A 23,014-nucleotide genomic window follows, 5' to 3' on the forward strand; every position below is an offset into this window, starting at 1 on the left:
CCTCTCTCTCGATGTCCAGACAAGTCAACGCAGTCTCATCCTCCTGCTTCAACGTACTCCGCATTCTCAAAAAGATCTTCCGCTGGATCCCCCTCGAGACAAGAAAGACTGTCACCCACGCACTGGTCACGAGTCGACTGGATTATGGTAACACACTATACGCCGGAATCACAGCAAAACTACAGAAAAAACTCCAACGCATCCAAAACACATCAGCGAGACTCATATTAGACATCCCTCGCCCTGATCACATCACCGGACACCTAAAAGACCTCCACTGGCTTCCCGTCAACAAAAGAATTACTTTCCGCCTTCTCACCCACGCACACAAGGCCCTCTACAAGCTAGGACCCGTATGCCTCAACACTCGTCTGTCCTTCTACAAACCCACTCACCAACTAAGATCGTCCAATCAAGCCCTCCCCGCTGTCCCGCGCATCTGAAAATCCACCATGGGTGGTAGATCCTTCTCCTTCCTTGCTGCCAAGACCTGGAACTCACTCCCCACTCACCTCCGCCTTACTCAAAACCACATCTCCTTCAGAAAAGAACTTAAAACCTGGCTATTCGACAAATAATGAACACCTTCCCCAAGCGCCTTGAGACCCTCTGGGTGAGTAGTGCGCTTTATAAATGCCCGAACTTGAACTTGAACTTGAACATGGTAAGTGCTGAAAAGACTGCAACGAATACAGAACGCCTCTGCACGCCTGATTCTCAACATCCCTCGCCACAGCCACATCACACCCCACCTGAGAAACCTGCACTGGCTTCCCGTCAACAAGAGGATCACCTTCAAGCTCCTCACCCATGCTCACAAGGCACTACACGACACCGGACCGGCATACCTCAACAGACTACTCACTTTCCACACCCCTAACCGCCAGCTCCGCTCCGCCGACCGCGCCCTGCCTACCGTCCTTCGCATCAAAAAAATTACCTCTGGCAGCAGATTGTTCTCCTACCTCACCGCCAAGACCTGGAACACCCTCCCCTTCCTCCTATGGCAGACCGAAGACCTACTAACCTTCAGGAGGCTACTCAAGACCTGGCTATTCGAGCAGTATCAGCACCGCCCCCCCTACCCAGCGCCTTGAGTCCCTTACGGGTGAGTAGCGTGCTCTACAAATGTCTTGATTGATTGAAGTGCAAGTGACCTATCAGCAGTGGGGAACAAGTTTCTTAGACATTTGGTATCTCTCCGCCAAGCACACCTCTCTCTCCTCCAAAACTTGATGGCATCAAGCCTATCAATGACCTTGCAAGGCTTTGCCCACTGTTATTTTGGCACAGAGTGGTCACCACTCCCAAACTGGCACTGTATGCCGCAGCTTTTGATGAGGTTTGTGCCCTGGGTACTACAAAAAAGATTGGCTGGGTCAAACATGTAGATAGCCTTCTGTCCAGCATTGGTCTGTCAATGCATAGCATTGGCAGTCCACCTACCCATACTAGATGTCAGCTTAAACTACTTACTTTGGCATCGGTTGAGCAGAACACATTTTCCAAAAGCAACCAGGGCGGACTAACAGAGAATTAGGAGAAGTGAAAGCCATTTGTTCCTTAGAAAACTATCTCGATTTCATCAAGGTGCCAGCCGATAGGAAGCTTTATCTTCAATTCAGGCACTGGAGTTTGCCAATTAATGCTTTTACCAACTCTTGGCTGATTAACAAATCTCAACCGAAGCGCTGCCCCTGTTGCCCCTGTCCACAAGAATCGATAGACCATGTTCTCTTCTCTTGCAGAGCCTATGCGAAACCCGGGAGCAAATGGCTAGCCCCAGTGTGCAGGCAGCTTGAGACTCGAGATTCCAAAGTGGCCCTGCTCATATTGAAATCAGATGCAAGACCTTTATTCGCTTGCGTAACTGCGAAATTCCTGGGCCGCTCCCAGGCCATTAGAAGGAGGACGTTGTTAAACCCCTTGCCTACCGCAGAGGCCCACAATTGTAATGACCCGCTTACATAGGATTAATTGTTTTAGTGCTCACTATTTTTATATTGTAAATAGCTTTTTTTGCTCTCATAATAAACACACTTTTTCATTCTGTCCTCGTTGTTTTATTCAGAACAATAGTGCTTTTAAAATGTTTTTATGAATCTTGTAGTGTTACGCTTTGGAATGTAAATTCACGGTCTGACTATCATAAAATTATTTGCATGCATTTGCACTTTAGACAAGGGCCTTACAGCTAGATTCATGAAGCCAAATTGCAATCGCAATAGCTGCGAAAAAGCAATTGCGATTGCAATTTGTAGAAAAGGTATTCAACAAACAAAATTGTGAATTTGCTAAACATTTATGCAAAATCGCTATGAAATTCGCAGAAACCAGGCAGAACACAATCTGCGAATCGGTAATAGCGAGAAAGCAGGTTTTCTGCGAATAAAAGTGCGAAATCGCTAACAAATCGCTATCGCAATTCATGAAAAATCGCTAATTGCGGAAAACCCCTAAATCGCTAATAGCGACGCGCAAATTAAGGAGAACCCAAACCAGGTGGTAACCATGAAAGAAAAAAAAAATCTGAAAAAAAGTATTGCTAAGTACCCACAGCTGCTGGCTTCAACAAACACACTTAAGGACATGCAGCTGGAGCCTCAGGACTCTCACAATGCCAGGACTCTACATGGTGGTCAGGCGGCGAAGGCTACAGCGAGCAGCATGGAACAGACGACGCATCCAGGATCGGATATTCCGTCTGCGGGTCACCCTACTGGGCCAAACCAGGGAACAGATCTACGCAAAGTACCGCCTAAGTGGGGCAATGATAATCATGCTGATCCGCGACCTAGACCCCCTCCTGCAGCACCCAACAAGGAGACCCACGCCGTCCCCACACATGTGCAGGTATTGTGCAGCCTGCACCTACTGGCCTCCGGAAGCTTCCAGGGAATAGTCGCTGTTGCAGGGGGTATATCCCAGCCCACCATGTCCCGCTGCCTAAGGAGTTTCCTGGAGGCCATGCTGACCCGCCTACACCACTACATTTCATTTCCCACCAGCCAACAGGACTTGAACGAAACCAAGCTGCAATTTTACAATGTAGCCCAATTTCCACATATCATAGGATGCATTGACTGTACCCACATCCACATCTGCCCACCTGCACAAACAGAATACATGTATCGGAACCGCAAGTCCTACCACTCCCTAAATATACAGATGGTATGCAATGCAAAGACAATCATCACGGACATAGTAGCACAGTACCCGGGGAGCACACATGACTCCTTCATATTCCGGCACAGTGGCCTCCACACACGACTGGCCAGGGGAGACTTTGGTGAAGGACACCTACTGGGTAAGTACACATGCCACACAACAGTACAATATGCTAATGACGCTGCGCTGCACAGGCACTCACCCTCTGCTCCCATCATGCAGGTGACAGCGGCTACGCTCTCCGTGAGTACCTACTCACCCCATACCTCAACCCAGCAACACCACAGCAACGGCGTTACAATGCAGCACACATTCGCACAAGAAATTATAATGTACAGACATTTGGGCTTTTGAAGAGCAGATTCCGCATACTGCACAAGACTGGTGGGGCCATCAAATACGATCCAGAGATCTGCTGCCGCATCGTGGCCGTGTGTGCTATCCTACACAACATTGCTACCAAACGCAGGATACCTGTAGACATCTCAGGCAGTGAGTCAGAAGGGGACAATCGGCCACCTGCACATGTGCGTCACGCACGCGGGGAGAATCCAGCAGAAGGACACAGGCGCCGCAACGAAATCTGCATGAACTATTTCTAGTGGACCCACTCACCACACCCATTACTCAACTCATGCATGACAACATTAATAATGACATGTGGCAGTTTACGTTTTTCAGAATTTTAGTTACTGTAAATTCACAATAAACATGGCATTCTGAAAAGTGTTCAAAGATTGACATATTGCGTCATATGTCCTGTTGAGTCTGAATGGCATGCTTGTTGTGGCAGCATGTGGCCTCTTTGGAATGCACCACAGTTCAGTGGCGTCTGCGGGTAGTTGCCCCAGACCTCCTCTCTACGTCCTCCTCCTGAATTTGCCGTGCGGCAGCAGAGGGCCTGCTGCTGCGGCGGGGTGCCACAACCGGTGGTATGGACTGGCAGCTGTGGCTTGATGTTGCCTCACTGTTGTCGTCTGCCCCCCCCCCCTGGCCATGGCCACTGGCCTGCATGCCCTGCATGGCCACTGATATGTTTTCCAGGGCTGTAGCTACGTCCTGGCAGCAATGGACCATTTGTACCTGCATGGCCAGGGATCGTCACGATAGCTGTGAGGTGGCGTTGCCAATGATGTGGTTTGACCTCGTGTACGCCGACAGGCGGGTCAACAGTTGACGGTGTCGACGGCGATTGACATTCCGCTGACGGGCCATTGCCTGTGTGTTGGCCTCCACAGCTGCAGTCATTTGTGCGACGTTACGTGCCGTCTTATCCAGTTGGAGGTGGATGGCGGCTAGTTGTCGGGTCTGGGTCTGGTGAATACTCAGCATCCTGCGCTCAATGGAGAGCCCACCTGCTCTAACACTTCTGCCCCTGCCAGCGCGGGATGTATTGGTGCGCGGCTCCCTGACCAGACCGCTCGTCTGGCTCCTCACAGCCGCAGGGCGGCAGGTTTGTTGGCGACCTGCTGCTGGTGTTGCAGGCCGCACTGCTGGCTGTGTGCTGCGTGGTACGACTGCAGCGCCTGTTGTCACGGGGGTGGCACGGGCCACAGGGGCGGTTGGTGGGTTGACCGGTGTTGTTGCAGCTTGCCCTGATGGTCCGGGCTGTGGAGTATCGTGTGTATCCCCCTCCGTGTCCTCCATGTTCTCCTCAATCACCAGGGCCTCACTGTCAGTGCTGGGGACATCTGCGCCACCTGTGATGTAAAGTGGACGTTGATTAGTGTCATGTTACGTACACAGATAGGCTTGCTACATGCATGCAGTCTACCATTCCCTGTCTGCATGCAGGATTGACTGTCACTGGACATGTGGGGCTCTATGGTACAGGTTGGTAATTGTGGGCAGACTACATGTCCCACAATGCAATTGCACTATGGAGCACTACATTGGCTGCATGCTTGGGGTATGTAATGGGATGCACTGGAGTCGTGGACAATGTTAGGGGACAGGGGGTTGCAGTCGCATGGCACTTACCTGGTGTGTCTTGGGTGGGTCGGGAGGAGTCAAGCCGGGTCACACCCATGCAGGCCTGTGGGTCGATGGTCTCCTCCACCTGGTCCTCCATTGGGGTGTTCGTGGGACGGTGGGCTCCCCTCCACCTGTCGCCAATTGCTCCCCCAGCCTCTCTGCAATCTTTTCTTTTGCCCGCCCTCTCAAGTCATACCAGCGCTTTTTCAGCTCGTCCACCGAGCGCTGGGTCACCCCCACAGCATTAACTTTGGCCCGGATGCGCAGCCATATGCGTCTTTTGTCCGCCTCTGGCACCCTTCGGGAGTCTCTGCCAAATAGGCGGTTGTGATCCCTGGAGACTCCTTCAATTAGGTGTTCGAACTCCTGCTCCGAAAACTTAATGTTGCGTTACCTCCCACTGGTGGAAGCTCCTGCTGCATCCTCTGACATGGCTGCCACTGTGGTATCTCCTGCTGTGGTCCTGTTGGAATGCTGTAGGGGAGCTCTGGTACTGCTGCCTGTGCTTCAGACTCTCACTGCTGAATGAGGGTGGGACCTGCCTACTTCCTGGTTGTGATGTCATCACTGTGCTCAGGATGCGACTTCCCGTTTTTGCGATCTCGCAGTTAGCGAGATCGCAATTTGCGATATCGGTAATTGCGAAATCGCAATTTCAACAGGGGTTTCGGCCGATACTGCGATTATTTACCGATTTCGGACTTCTCGCAATAGGCAATTGCGATCGCAAGCATTTTTACATCGCAAAACATCATGAATGCCGTTCTGCGATTTCTAAATTGCGATTCGCATTGAATCGCAATTTGAAAATCGCAGAATTGGACATTGATGAATCTGGCTGTTAATAACTCTCAGGCTTATTCATCAAGCTAAATTGCACTCGCAAAGGGCCAGATTCTGAGAATCTGGCCCTTTGCAAGTGCAATTTTTGCATTTGGGATTCATCATCCCAAATGCAAAATTTGCTATTTAAGAATTCGCACATTTGCGAGGAATTGCATTTAAGGAATCTCTATTTGAGATTCCTTAAATGCAATTCATGATCCATTTTAAAATTGCAAAATCGCAATTTTTGGCCGCTATTTACAGCAAGGTCAAACCTCGTGGTAAATATCGTAAACTTAGAAAAATGCTTTTAAAAACATTTTTCTAAGTTGCATGTTACACACACACATGTCCTTTGGACATGTGTGTGTGTAACATCTGTGTAAATGTACATTTCAGGGGTGTTACAGGGTGTCCTTTGGACACCCCTGCACCCTTGAAATCGCAATCTCATTTGCGATTAGCTAATTGCTAATCGCAAATAAGGAATGACTCCCCATTCATTCCTATGGGCCTTTAGGCCCATAGGAATGAATGGAGTGTTATTCCTTATTTGCGATTAGCAATTAGTTATCGCAAATAAGGAACCTGTAGGAATCCCAAAAAATATTGCGATTCCTACATGAATCCCGTTTTGCGAGTCTGGAATAGCGATTCCTTATTAATCGCTATTTAAGACTCGCAAAACTTCACAAAGATGAATCGGGCTGTATGCCTTGAACTCGTTTGCAGTACCATAACTAGGAAAAAGTTGATAATTGTCTCGCATATGCACTTTCCGCATGTTGTTATTTCCATGTTAACTCCAGCCAATTTTTTTATTGTATTTTCTTGTAACATTTATTCAAATGTCGAATCGTAAGTTAGAATGTATGAAGCTTGTCTTGAATGGTTGTAACTTTTATGGTTTTTACCGAAATAAAGAGAGTTTGACTTGACTATTTGGGCTATTGTGCACCAGGGTGTGGCGCGGGTCAAATTTAACAAGTGTAAATAACCCCATTTGCTGCTGAGTCTGCTATTTACTATATTTCATTTATTTGGGGGAATTTGTTAATCGGAAGATATCACCAATGCTTCAAGACACCTTAACATGTACATGTAAATGCCAGCTACAAGGAATGTCATGTAAAGGGCACCAAAGATTGCAAATGTAATCCCTATTATTAGCCTTTGCTTTTCCGAGGAACCTATTTGTACGATTTACAATTAGACTGTAGACTCTCAGGGCCTGATGTAGGTAAAAGTCATTTACCGAATTCAAAATATCGATTTTTACCGAATCGGTATTTTGAATTCGGAAACTGATATGTAGGGAAAAAAAATCGGTAAAATACCGGTATCGTGTTTCGATACTTACCGAATCGATATTCACCGAATCGGTAAATACCGAATCGGCGAATACCGAATCGGCAAATACCGAATCGGTAATGGCAATACAACCCTATGGGCCAAAAGGCCCATAGGAATGCATTGTAAATACCGATTCGGTATTTACCGAATCGGTATTAGCCGAATCGGTAAATACCGAATCGGTAAATACCGAATCGGCGAGCAAGTAAAAGTGAAACTAATGACAACAGCCAATGAGGTGGAACCACCCTCCCCCACCCTAGCAGGGAGTGGCTACCCAGGCAGGTGCAACTCATTAGAACTTTCTGGAGAGGCAGCCTGAGCTGAGCATTCAGAGTCAGCAGCAGACAGAGTGGTAGCACAATCCTGTTCACTGTGGAAATGGCAAGCAGCTCTGAGAGCCAGAAGGCTGGGCGCAAACGCAAAGTCAAGTTCAGCAGCATGGAGCTGCAAGTTTTGGTGGAGGAGGTGGTGAGGGTCCACAGGCAGCTGTTTGGGAGGCTGCCCCTCACAGTCCCAGAGAGCACCAAGAGGAAGCTGTGGAGTGGCATCGGTAAGAGGGTGAAAGCAGTTGGTGTCACCCCCAGGAGCCTGGACGACCTCAAGAAGAGGTTTTATGACATACGCAGCCTCACCAAGAGGAAATTGGCCGAGCTGCACAAGCAGGCAGGACTAACAGGTGGAGGCAGGAACCCGGCGCCACCCCTCACTGACCTGGAGGAACTTGTGTCCACGACGATTGAGACCGAGAGTGTGGTGGGAGTTGGGGACCTGGACAGCTCAGCCAGAGCTACATCAAAAGGTAAAAAGCATGCGCAGCATGACACACCCTACCAGACACCCCCCTTTAGCCCCAATGCACAGCCAAACCCCAGCCCAGTACTGCTAGCAACATACATGAGCAATGCATCATGGTAAATGTAGTCAGCTATTGTAGTAACAAATGCCAGTGCACATTGAACTGAAATGCACCTAAAAACAGAATCAGAGTATTGAAAAAGAGATGTGCAATGCTTTTATTGTAGTGACTGTAAGACATTTGCACTCAGTTCACAAATGCTTCTTTATACCTAGGGGCACCATCAGGCAGTGGAGCAGCAGCTACACAAGCTCCAGCTCCAGCACCATCGGACAGTGCGGTGGCAGGGCCAAGCAGCATGGTTCCTTCACAGGAGGAGGAGGAGGAGGACAGCAGTGCCGTGGGCAATGAGGATGACACAGGACATATCCTCTCATTTCCCCACTCCCCCCTACTGTCACTAACGCCCCCATTGCAGTTCTCACCGGAGAACTCACCCACACAGACCCACCCAGCACCTGCCACATCTCCTGCCAGGAGGATCATTGTCGCCCCATTGAACATCATGGAGGGAGCAGCGGGTCAGGCTCCAGCACCCACACCTGCAACACCGGTGGCACAGCAGCCCACCCAGCAGGGCAGCAGCAATCGGTGCCGGCCACGCACTTCCAGCAGTGCTTTACCAGCACGGGAGGGCACCGTATTTCAAGGGCTGGAGGGGAGCATGGTCCGGATCCAACCGATGCAGGCCAAGTCCATCCTGGCTTGCCAGCGCCAATTGCGGGAGCACAACCTGCAGATGGGGGAGATGACAAAGGGATTTAAGAGTTTCGTTGACAGTAACAGGGAAATAGCAACTGGACTGGGGCGCATGACAACTGCCATAACCCAGCTGTGTGGCAAGATGGAGGAGCATGAGCACAGTTAGCGCAGGGATTCCCGCGCGCAAAACCGGGCAATCAACCGGCTTGCCGCAGCAACCGCCCTGCTATGCCACCGAGGGGCTAACATGGAGGACTGCCTCACCCAGAACACCTCAGAGGTGACATGGGGCATGGCCCGCATCACCACTGCCATGAAGGCACTAATAATATCAAACACGGTGGTGAATCCTGCCCTGGACGTGGCCGAGGCTGGGGACAGCAGCAGCAGCCCGGCCAGCGCTGTATCTGAGCCACGCCGGAGCACCAGGCGCTCCGCTGAGGCAGCCGGACACGCAGAAGGGGGTGAGCCACATCCAAGTGGGTCAGCTAAGCGCAGCAAGAAGTGAGACTGCCAGGGTGGGTGAGGCAACCCGGCCCATTTAAATTTGCCACCTTTACTGTAATTTGTTGCACATCAGTGCTGTAACGTTGTGCCAACATTGTTAAATTTTTTTTGTTCACATCCATTGACCTGTCTGTGCATCTGTACTCACTCAGAAATAGTTTTCTGTTATCTCCTCACGTTTGTATCTGCCATCACTTGGCGTAGACACCCCAGCAGGTTGTGTTTGTGGCACAGCAACGTCGTCGTCATGGTCCTCGTAGTCTGACAACTCCACCTCAGTGCCCTTCTTCACTGCAAGGTTGTGCAACATTGCACAGACAGCTATGATCTTGCAGCAGGTGATGGGGGTATACTGATTTGCACCTCCACTCTTGTGCAAGCATCTGAACCTGCTTGACCAGATCCCAAAGGTCCGTTCTACTACATTCCTTGTGCTTTTGTGGGCCCGGTTATACCTCCTTTGGCTGGGTGTAGAGGGGTTGAGGTAGGGGGTGAGTATGAATGAGCGGAGGGCATATGCACTGTCGCCTAGAAGGAAAAGGGGTAACATTACTCACATGCATACATGTACTTTACAGTGCTACTTTTTGTTATGGGGGTCTGATGATGTGTCTCACCTAGGAGGTATCCTTCACCAAATTCCCCAGCCGTCAGCCGTGCATAGATGCCGCTGTTTTGGAAAATGTACGAGTCGTGGGTACTCCCTGGGAATTTTGCTACCAGGTCTGTGATGGTGCACTTAGCATTGCAGATCACCTGCACATTGATGGTGTGCGTGGACTTCCTATTGTGGTATATGTATTCTGTGTCAGCAGGGGGGCAAATCGGAATGTGCGTGCCATCAATGCAGCCGATGATGTGGGGGAATGGTGCCATCTGGTAAAAGTCTGCTTTTGTTTGTACCAGTTCCACATGGGTTGCAGGGAAAGAAATGTATTGGTCCATCCTCTGTATCATGGCGTCAAGAAATTTGTTGAAAAACCTTGACAGGCTGCTCTGGGTCACCCCTCCTACCGCAGCGACTCCACTTTGATAGCTGCCAGACGCAAGCAGGTGTAGGCTGCATAGCACCTGCACGTGCATTGGGATGGCGAGTGCCCTTGGGGTGGGGTGATCCAACAGTGGTTTGAGGTCCCTGATGAGCTCCAGAATGGTGTCTGAGTCGGGGGCGCTAGAGGGCGCACTGCGGTATGGCTGGCTAGCGAGTCAGCTCCGCCGGACGGTCGCGCACTTAACGACTTTTGACCCCCTAAAACCCCACCAAAATCAGCGGAGTTCGCAGATATGGACGTCGGAACATAAGGCCGACCTCTCCCTCCACGAAGCCACGGTCTGCTGTGCGGAGGTCTGAAGATCCAGCCGCAAATCCGGAGCCCGCGAAGGTGCCGCGCAAAATGGCCGCCCTGGTGGCTCGGCGACCCGGAGCTTTCAGCGACGACTAGCATGTCAGGACCTCTGCCGCCACCCGGCGCGGGCTGGTGAGTGACTGTATGCCTCCGTCGAGGACTCGGCAGGCCCCCGTGAGACCCCAGGGCTCGGAGCCGCTTCACATCGGCGTGCGTTCCACTGAGGGCAAGATGGCGGCGCCCGTGGAACGCACGAGTCTGGCGGCTACAGCGGACGCTCCCGCCGGTCAGACCCCTCCATAGACCGGCGGCGATTCTCGCGCAAGGGTACAGCGGAGGCACATGGTTCCTTCCACAGTCCATGCATCCACAACATCGGCGAATGCAGAGCGCTCGGCCAGTGGGACCCCCCCACGAGAAAACGAAGCGGAACACGAGCACACCACGGCTGAAGGTATGCAGGAGAGAATTATAGCGAGCGGAGACGCCTCATGAGTACACGCACTGTCTTGCAATAACGCCGACCACAACGACTGCACGAGGGCGGCCCCTCCGGGCAACGGGGAGTTGAGGTGTGGATCTCTACTCTCATAGTGCCCCACCTAAGACCAGCGCAAAGCGATACCTGCCACACCCAACGGCTGGGGCCTCGCTGGGGGCCTGATTGCAATTGAGAGCACCCACGGTTAACCACTCGCACAGTGAGAGGTGGAGCGGCGGCAGCAGCGACCCGTGCCGGTTCCACGACGAGCGCATCGCCGGGCGGCAGCCCTCACACAGCGGATCGACGCCTGCTGGAACGGTGCACTGCAATGGGGAAGCCTGACCGGAACCAAACCAAGCTCCAATTTGAGAAGCGGAACCAAGGCAGAAATAATACGGCGGACACGGAGGTAGAAGGGGGCCGGGAGACACCGGAGGGCACGGGCATGGAATCAGTGCTAAGGGCGATACAGCAAAGTTTACAAGAGATGAACGGTAAGCTTGATAACGTGGTGCAGAGGGTCGACAACATGGCGGCGAAAATTGAACAGCACGAAGGGCGCCTCACGGAAACAGAACAGCGAATTTCGAGGCTTGAGGATGCCCAAAACACCACAGCCAAGACTTGCGGTGCTCTGGAGAAAACAGTGGAGGTCCTGCGAGCCAGGGTGGAGGACCAGGAAGCCAGGTCCAGGCGGAACAACGTCCGGATTTCGGGCCTGCCGGAATCTACGAACACGGGAAAAATGGAGACCTACATAGAAACCCTGCTGAAAGAACTCTTTGGAGCTGAAAATCTATCTCCAGTATTCCTGGTGGAGAGTGCACACCGTTCACTGGCCCCTGTACCAAAACCTGGAGCCACCCCGCGAATGATCATCGCGCGTCTGCTTAATTACAGGGACAGAGACACGGTCCTGAGAAGGGCGAGAGAGCTGGGGAAAATTACACATCAGGGGAACACTCTAGAGTTCTACCCGGACCACACCATGGCGGTGCAACAGGCTCGTAAAGAATTCGCTCCCGTCAAATAAAAGTTAAGAGACCTGGGCATGGAGTACGCCATGCTATATCCAGCGAAGCTCAAAGTCCTCACTGGCGGGAAACCAATCATACTACCAACGGTGCAGGCGGCTCAAGAATTCGTAAAGCAGCAAGGAAAGCGGAGAAAACAGCAAGACCGAAATGACCCGACGAGTGATGTGGAATGAGTATATTGAACTGGTATCAAGCCGACGACATGTTTGTACTACGACTACACGACACGGCTATCTACATGCACTGTCGCTCGCGAACAATCACACGGACTATGCTGGCAGCACGGGCGGCAATAACGAGACCGGACAAGCGCTTACACTCTTGCCGCGAATACTGTCTGCAAGTAGGTGATGCCACGGAGGTGCCGATCCAGATGTGAGTATACGCAGTGCGATTGCAGGCTGGGTGGGCCGGCTACTTGTCCGAGTGGCGATGGGTGGGTGGCCGCGACCCTGACCAGCCTTATTGTTTGACTACTGGCTGAGCGAGAGACACTGCGTGCATTGCTTAGCGTCACCCCAAGTTTTGAGCAGGGACTAGAGACAAAGGGTAGGCCAGCATACTGGAGAATTGACATTTCAGAGATGCCGGTTGTGCTGGATGGGGGATAAGGGGTTGGAAGGAATCGCACACAAGTTCTTCACTAGTAAAGCGCGTATGTGAACGTCCACATCCGCTATGTGGATGGAGATGTGTGACCCTGGTGACACCCCCAGGAGGGTGTACCCCGAACTATGTTGGATGAAGAAGTTACTGTTAAAGTTGAAGTTAAATCAGGGATGGCTTTGGCACAGTTTGGGCGCTAAAGTGGGTGGGGGGAACATGAGACTACCAGAAAGTAACCGTTTGAAACCTCTGTGTCTGAGAAGCATGGCAAACTCCTTGGGGACGCACAGTAATGTGAATACTGTTCATTTAAACCGAATGTTATTGTCTACTCTAAATGCTGTAAGGTATGGCATCCTATGCACACGATACAACAAGCGGACTGGGTACCTGCTGTGGTTCAAATATCACCTAACACATATACATGTCACGTAGGAACACGCTAAAGTTGATCACTTGGAATGTGAGGGGTCTAGGCAACCCGAAGAAGATCAGGCGGCTATTTGCCTATTTTGATAGACTGCACATTAACATTGTTTTTTTACAGGAAACGCACTTAGACCGGGATGGCACCTCGACACTGGGGGCACGTTGGGCTGAAACAGTGGTTCATTCTAGCTACTCGACATACTCCAGAGGCGTGAGCATATTGATCAGGAAGGGTACGGGCCTTGAAGTTACTGACATACAAAGAGACACTGCTGGGCGATGCGTGCTGCTGGCTGGCAGGCTTAGGCGGCAGCAGATCCTACTGGTGAACACTTATGGTCCTAACGTAGATGACCCGGGGTTTTTTAGCAAAGTATGGCACTACATCGCAAATATGACAACACCCCAGGTGCTGTGGGGAGGGGATTTCAATGTCACACTGCAGGACTCACTGGATAGAGCTACACACACATTAGAACAGCATGGGAATGCTAGGACAATGCTGAGGGAGGCTATGGAGGAACTGAATTTGGTGGACCTCTGGAGGGTTCGTAACCCCGGGGTGACAGCGGCGACACACATAAACGCAGCGAACAACAGTTGGTCCAGGATAGATTACTGGCTGGGCACACAAAATATACTCACGTGGGTGTCGGATGTTCAGCACTTACCACGCACGCTATCAGACCACAATCCGGTACTATTAGAAGTAGACATCCCTCACTACGACCCACCCCCCTTCACCTGGCGTTTTCAGGCGACTGCACTGAGAGACCCAGTGTACGTTGACACCATACATAAGGCGATACAGGAATACTTCGCCCTTAACGGCCCAACAACAGAAGACCCTGGCTTGTTATGGGAAGCCTTCAAGGCTACCATCCGGGGAGTCTGCCTCAGTACAGCGTCGGGCATCCTCAAAGATATCAGGCATCAGATACGAACGCGCGAGCAAGCCATTCAAAACCTAGAACAGACCTACACACAGACTGGTGACACTAAACTATTGGGGGATATCCAATTGCTATTAACGGAACATGCTACATTTGCGGCTGATGAACTCAATTATGTGACTAAACGAGCAACTGCGAGGAGGTATGGAGAAGGGGGCAGACCAGGCAGGGAGTTGGCGGCAAAAATATGCGCAGGCAGAACACCGCAAAATGTCACAACCATAACCACCAGCGCCGGGGAAGAGATCACTGACACTAAGGGCATACTAAAAGAATTTATGCACACATATGGCACGTTATATGAGGCACACCCCTCGCCATCGCAGGCGGAATTACTGAAATATATGGAGGACATCGAGATGGCATGGTTGGCGGATGGTCATAGAAAGTACCTAGAACGCCCCATCACTATAGAGGAAGTCACCGACACCATTAGACGCCTACCTAACAACAAAGCCCCAGGGCCGGACGGCTTTGTGGCTGAATTTTACAAGGCGTACGCTGACACACTTGCACCGCACTTAGTGCAGATGTATGGGGCGGCACATGAGGCCCAGACTCTGCCGGCGTCACTAAGGGAAGCCCTGCTCATCACATTGCTGAAGCCCGGAAAGGACACAGATAAATGTGACTCCTACCGTCCACTGTCCTTGTTAAATGTAGACACCAAAATCATAGCTAGTCTGCTGGCAGACAGATTAAAACCTCTCATGCCAATGTTAATCCGACCTGATCAGTCGGGATTCCTCCCAGACAGGGCCACCACACACAACACCCGAACACTGTTCGCGTTAGCACACTATCTAGCGCCGGAAACGAAGGCAGTGGCAGTACTGTTAGACCCTGCCAAGGCGTTCGATACTATTGGTTGGCCGTTTATCCGCGCGGTACTGGTGCGCATGGGATTCCCATGGATATTTCAGGGATGGATAGCGATGCTCTACTCGAATTTGACGGCACGAATCAGAGTAAACAGATACATATCGGAACCCATATCTATCAACAGAGGCACTAGACAGGGATGCCCGCTTTCTCCAATGCTTTTTGCTCTGGTGCTGGAGCCACTGGCCTGCAAAATCCGTCAGCACTACCATCACTCAGCAATTCAAATGCCCTCCCGTCCCATACACATATCACTGTACGCGGACGACATGGTGCTTTATGTCAAAAACCCGGAACAACACCTAAATCCTCTCCTGAGGGAATATATCAAGTTTGGCCACCAAGCCGGCTTACAAATAAACTGGGATAAATCCCTGGTGCTGGCTCTAACAGACAGCACGAAACCAACTAAACTAGACTATCCGTTGGAATGGCAGGAGGAACCCACAAAATATCTGGGTGTGTGGTTTCACAGAGACCCTGAAATAGTCGTCAGGACCAACTATGGGCGGACGATTGCTACCCTGGAAGATAAAATTAAAAAATGGAACAGACTTCCTCTCTCATTGGCAGACAGGGCAGCGATAGTGAAAATGGTGCTATTACCGAAATTTCTTTATCTATTCAACAACATCCCTATAAAACCTCCCGCTGCTGTCTTCCGAAACATCAGGACACTTGTGCTAAATTTACTATGGGCAGGTAAACAAGCGAGGATGGACCTGCGCACTATGACATTGCCCTACGCTAGGGGAGGGTTCAAGGTGCCAGACTTTTACCTCTATTACTTATGCGCGCAGGCACAGTACGCACACTTCTGGTATCATGAAGTGCCCTTTCTGACACACGTGGCGGTAGAGGCGGGCGACACTGACCCAATCCCTCTGGCTCACATGCTCACACACAAACGCACCAAACTACATGAACGGGACATTAACACAGTCGACGCGACCATTGAGGCATGGAGACTAATGGGTAAAGAGGCAAACTGTCTTCCGCTATACGCACCCACACTCCCACTGGCACACCACCCAGCCTTATCGGTGACACAGGAAAAGGTGGGAATGGATCTGTTCTGGCGTGCCGGTATAGACACATTGGGGGACCTGTACAAGGATGGGGAATTTCAAACACTCGATAAACTACAATACATCACAAACCCGTCTCAACTGTTTACTTTCAACTTCTACAGGCTAAGTAGAGCAATACGTGAACACTACCCGTCGTATCCGGTAGAACCACCCAACCTTGCACCCTTACAACTACTCCTGACCACACCCAAGGCGTCTCACATGGTATCCAAACTTTATGCAAGTATGCAGGGGGCGGTGGGACGCTCCACACTCAAGGCCAGGGACAGGTGGAGCGGTGGGCTGGCGGAGCCTCTGACGGAGGTAGAATGGGACTCCGCGTGCATGCTTACGGGTATGCTGACCCCTAACGGGAACTTGAAAATAATACATTACAAGTATCTGCATCAGGTCTATCACACCCCACAGAGGCTACACAAACACGGCCTACGGGAAGATTCCAACTGCTGCAGATATAACCAGGCAGGGGCCGACTTCATGCACCTAGCGTGGCACTGTAGAAAGGTGGCGGGCTATTGGGAGCAAGTCGTACAAGTTCTGAACGAGATGTTGGGGGTTACCATGTCCTGTGATGCAAAGATCTGCCTATTGGGTATCACTCCGCACCTGAGAGCGTTGAAGCGCAAGTTCTGTGCGGTTGCACTCCTGTTGGCTAAAAGAAGGGTGTCTATCCACTGGAATAGTAGGAGAACACCGGAGGTGAAACGCTGGATAGAAGACATGGTGTACTGCCGTGACACGCTTAACACGTATGAGGAGGAACTGCCAATCGGCTCTAGGCCCAAAGATTACTGGGGATACTTACGTGACTACTTACTTGTGCATGGCACGGCAGAAACGGAAGCGGACGTTGTATGAATGAACGCATGTAGATGATGACATAAGACATACATGTGTACTGTGCTGGCTCTTGGGAGGGAGGATGCTGTGATGCAGAGGGAGGATTACAGAGGTTAAACTACAAGTTGGGGACTGTCAAGTTAAGTTACATTTCAGTTCAATGTACAAAAAACTGAGAAAATATAAGATTATTGATGTATACGGCAGTGATCATAGCACTGACGCGCGACGGATTTCTATCTAATAATGCGCCGCCGGTCCGCTGGATGTCGGCTGATGGGCTGTGTAGTTCTGGAACAGTTGCTCGTGACCATGGTTGCAGGGTGCCGGCCCGTTGTGGTTGTAGGCGATCGCACCATGGGTGATTATCGATTTGTCTTGTGTGTGATAAAAAAGTGCAATAAAGTTCTTACACCAAAAAAAAAAAAAAAAAAAGAATGGTGTCTGAGTCCAGCCTGTACCTCTGTAGGATCTCTGCCTCTGTGAGCATGAACAGGGTGATCCTCTGTCTGTAGACCTGTTCCTCTCGTTGCCATTCCCTCTCTCCTTCCTGCTGTAGCCGTAGCCGCCTTGCAATGACATAAAATGCCACCATCCTGCAAGTTGCATTGCAATTTGGGTCTCTTTTTATAGGTTGCAGTTGGTTACCACCTGATTGGAATCCATGGTAAATACCAAATTTGAAATACCAATTTTGAGGCAAAATTGGTATTTCTGTGCTTCCCTACATCTCAATCAGAGTTTTGGCCTGTCCGATTCGGTAATTTACCGATTCGGTAACTCTACCGATTCGGTAGAAAGTCCAATTCGGACTATTTACCGATTCGGTATATCTACCGATTCGGTACATGGTCTGAATCGGTATATTTACCGATTCGGTATGTTAGCGATTCGTTCTTTTACCGATTCAGTGTATTTCCGAATCGGTTTATTTCCGATTCGGTACCTATACCGATTCGGTATAAATACCGAATCGGACGGATTTCAGCGTCCTACATCACGATGGCTGGATACCGATCGGTATTGGGCCACCTACATCGGGGCCTCAGTAGCCAAATAAGACATCCCTCAACTCTCTGGTCCAACTTGGAACAGACATGTGGAGGTTTTTGCGCATGTTCTCCATTAGCATTCAGCTGATACATCAGAAAACCACTTTTTTTATCAGCAGGATAGACAGTAACTGCTGTGCGCGTAGGTCTTACAGACACACTCAATTCAGCAGACTTAAAGCTGAATATTACTTTATCACGTACACCTCAGAACTATATCAGGATTCTACGACTTTCAGCTCATATTTTTGAAACCGCTGCTTCAGAATGAATTGTTCTGTCATACTTTCTAAAGTGTCTGGAAATGTTTGGTATTCTCAGGAACATAGCTTGCTGCCCAACCAAGGGACTATGGGCCAGATGTAAGACAGATTTTTGCATGCAAAAATGGGTTTTAGGCCCGTTTGTGCATGCAAAAATCCTGTACTAGCCCTATTTTGTGAGTCGCTAATTAAATAGCAACTCGCAAAATAGGGTTAGCGACTCGCTATTAGGAAGGGGCGTTGCGAGGGTGTACCTTCCTAATAGGGATTTTGAACCCTATGTAAGAATGTTTTGCGACCACATTTGCGGTTTACCACCCTCTTCAAGAGGGTGGTAAACCATTTGCAAATGCGAAGGGGTCCCCAGAGGACCCCTTCCACTTTGTGAATGGGTGCGCACAAATGTTTTCAAAGCAGGCAGTGGTCCCAGGGGCCACTACCTGCCTTTAAAAAATGAAACCCGTTTTCCTTTAAGAAGAACAGGCTGCATTTTTTTTTAAACTGCTTTATTTAAAAGCAGTCCCAGACATGGAGGTCAGCTGACCCCAGCAGGCCACCATCCCTGGGAGTGCCAGCCATTCCTGATGGGTTCGCAAATTGCGACAGCCTCATTAATATGCATGAGGCATGCGATTTACGACCCCATTGTTCCAACCACTGTATACATGCACAGACGAGGAGGGTAGATTTGCGATGGTGTGTGGGAAATTGTGTTGAATGTTGGTCTCCATTGTCAATATGTGTGGGCCGATTACGGATGATCTCACCTGTGTGGATCGAATATGTGCCAGGTTGATGGAGTGGCCTGCTGCTCCGGTAGTTTGGGGAGGAGACCTTAATACGTACTTAGATGTGACGCTGGACAAATCTAGCCCAATTTCTCACCGAACCCCTAAAGTTGCTTTGAGTGTATTATGAGCTATGGAAGAATTTGGTTTGCATGATGTCTGGAGAGTGCGACACCCACAGGTACGTGAGGGTACACACGCGACTCCGCTGCATGGAAGTTGGTCGCGCTTGGATTATTGGCTGATTAGTGGCGAATTGATGGATTGGGTGGTGGATGTGGCACCGTTGGCTAGGACACTATCGGATCACATCCCGGTGGGATTGGAGGTTGCCTTCCCGAAGAATGTGAGGCGTCCCTTTACATGAAGATTGCGATCAGAGGCGCTTCTTGACCCCATCTACGATGCGACGGTCCGCGAGGCAATAATACAATACTTTGCAATAAACAAAGGCACAGTAGATGAGGCATCGACGCTGTGGGAAGCCTTTAAGGTTACTATTAGAGGAGTATGTATAGGGACGGCAGCCAGTATATTAAAAGACATAAGAACCCAACTTCAAAAAATAGAGAACGCGCTTCGTGACTTGGAAAGAGTCAGAGTCAAAAATACTTTATTCGATTAATTTAAAATCATAAAAGTATACTACACATACAAATATACACAAATCATTAATTCAGTTCATTTTAGAGCAATTCCTAGGAAGCAAAATGTTAAAAACAAGTAAGAAACGTTAAAATAGGAAACAGTTAAAAACATTAAAAAGCATCATTTTTTTGTAGCATCACATAATAACAGAAGTTATCTATAATTTCATTTTACGGGGTTACTTAATTCCTTATAATCCAAAATCGACTACTCTTAAGAATGAAATTATACTAGACTTGTATACATTCCATCATTGGGGTTCTCATCAGTCTATTCCGTCTAGCTCGTATAGATGTTACCAAAAAGTTTGCAACCCCAAACATCACTATAGGGGACACCATATGTTGTAAGAACATCAAAGCAGGTTTTACCTGCTTAAATCCCTTGTCCCTCAAAAGTGGTATAATATATTTCTTTCTACCCTCTACAAAAAAAGGACAGAAGAATACTAAATGTATCAAATCTTGATCCGAGAAGCTGTCACATTTACATGGATCGTTTTCACTTGGAGTACTCCATTTTGTATATTCACCCAGTAAAAAATGCACCTGATTAAAACGCAATTTCGTCAAAAGCCATCGGTGGTAGTGTAGTGTAGTTCCTAGTTTCCCACTAGGCCCTGCGCATTGGAATAACATAAACAGTAGTATCGACGTGGAACTGCGGATATTCCAGGCCTCCACTGACTATGCTAAACTTAATTGGGTGTGTTACCAACTAGCTCAGAGGTCACTGGAAACTTTCTTCTCTGCATAGGAAGTGATCAGCTTCCTTGGCACAGACAAGAAGGGATTCAGCTTTCCAACAACCGTGCAACATGACAACTTTGCTCCTCAGATCAAGAGTCAATCTCTAGGGTCGTGTGAAACAATAGACAGGTATTTCACTCAGTCAGTTTAGTGCAGTTTACTTTCACGAGATGTAGAGAATAGAGAGACGGGCGTTTGTCAATAAAGGGTTAACATTTATTGAACAGTCTTTCTTCTCGTACAAGAGAAATGTATTGCCACAATTGCAAGACTTGTTATTATAAAAAGTACGTACAGTAAGATAAGGATTGCGAAATAGAACTGTAAAAGCATTGATATGGTTTCTTAGCCATACAATGGTTTAAAAGTAATAAAACATATATACATTCATATATACATTAGGCTAACATACTCAACTGGTGCTTCTAACTAAGCCTACCCCAGTGTGCCTGACCTAAGCCTAACACGTGGAAGGGGAGTAAGTAAGTAGCTTTAAGTTAAGTTGGTTTTGCCAAGGTTTGCTTCAAGAATTCTCATCTAAGGGTTTAGTCAACACCATACCTCTGAATAGAATGATGGAAGTCTGGTATTTCCTTCAGGGGGCACTCAATATCCCAGTCACCCGCGAGGGCAGACCGGAAACGCTGGAGCTGGTATTCTCTGCAGGAGAAAGGCAGCGGGTCTCTTCAGCGCGTTGGGAGGAGGAGGCGGGGGACAGCGTCCGCGGCAGCTGGAATCTGCTGGGCTTCTTCGCAGAGGGACGGCTGTTCAGCTCCTAAGCGTACCGCACCATAGTTCGCTCTTTAGCAGCGATAATGGTATCAGTAGCTTCACCACCAAGGGACAGCAGCAGCAGCGTACTGCCTGCAGCAGCAATGGGATGCACAACAGGGTGCACGACAGCATACAACAGCACGACAGCTTATTGCTTAAGGCAACGTTGGTAATATTTATACCTGACAGGTGCCGGGTTTGACGCAAGTTTGCTGGACATAAGACGTCAATAAAAGATGTCACTAGGAAGTGATAGCTATCAGTTGCTCATTAGAGTTCCATTACCAATCAAAACACAGCAAGCGGGGATTTCCAGGTTTGCTGAGTTTTTATCTTGTTGAAGAACTCGGAGTGTTAATCTAGGAATATCAGATAGTGACTTCTGCTCTGTCATTGCACTAATTGGTTGCAAAGGAAGTGGCAGAGAACTATGCTGGAATGTGGCTCTGTTCATGTGAGGCCAGAGATGACTTTTCTGAAATCGCACTTGAACGGTTATGCCAATATAGGGAATAAATGGATTTATAGCCGAATAGGGGCATAAGGTCGCAGTATCGATCAGGAACCTAGATAAACACGCAACACCCACTCCATGTATTCATGTCCATCAAATTACTAAAACTAGAGCAATTAGATGCATGTGTAACATTGTCCACCCCAAAATACATAAATGCATTCGAAATAGGCGTATTTGTAATACGTGAAATTTAGGTACTGTACGTTTTTTTGAAGCATAGAATCATTCAAAAATTATTGCATATGAAATCAATGAACGATTATGCAAAAAGAATTACACATGAAGTATCTCTGACAGAAGAAGGGCGAGATAAATCATCACATATAAATGCATTGCAATAACATGTGCTAGAGGCTGATGTAATGTTGTTATGTCTCTAGATGTGTTTAGAAATAGAAGTGTGAAGCTTCTGTTCTCTAAGAATAGTCTTTACGTTAAGCAAAGAATTTTCCGTGCCAAAAAAGGGTGAATATTAAAAAAATATCCAATTCAAAAGAATTAATGCTTGAACGGGGAAATAGAGTTCCAAAGCTTTTAGCAGTTTTTGTTGATCAAAACTGTAGGCCAAATTCATTGTTTCTGTACGGGTGAGAACATCATATCAGACAGGCTCTCAAAGAATTGGTCTACAAATTCAGGTGACAGTTCAACCAAATTAGATAGCGCTGTAACTTGGCAGGTGTGAGAATGATTGCTGTCATCAAGAGCAGGACCAGCAATGCTCACAGAAGGTCGTTGTACCTGGATGATGTTGCTTTTGTCACTCGCTCCACTGTTACCACTTGGTTGTAGCACAGGAGTCTCCACGAATGCCGTCATCAGGATTGGTAGCCGCTGGGGACAACACAATGCGTGAGCCGTTATTGGACTGAGCAAAGTATCGACGTCCATTGGTACTGCTGATGGAAGTGAAAGACAGATGTCCAACACGCATTCATCGCTGCAAAGCATACACCGTAGCACAGGTAAAATGCAATTTTGCCATATCGGTCTGAATGAAAGGAACCAGGTCATGTTTAGATCTCTCAGCCTGGCCAATCCGAGGACGTTAGTTATCCTGTCCCGGTAGCGCATTGCTAGGATTGTCTCTTCCATTCCCATGGGAGCTATGTCTGAGCTGAGGCTTGCCATAACGAAGCAGGAGGGCCAAAAATAAAATCCCTGCTA

The sequence above is a fragment of the Lissotriton vulgaris genome, chromosome 5, assembly GCF_964263255.1.
Source record: "Lissotriton vulgaris chromosome 5, aLisVul1.2, whole genome shotgun sequence".
NCBI classification, from domain to species: domain Eukaryota; kingdom Metazoa; phylum Chordata; class Amphibia; order Caudata; family Salamandridae; genus Lissotriton; species Lissotriton vulgaris.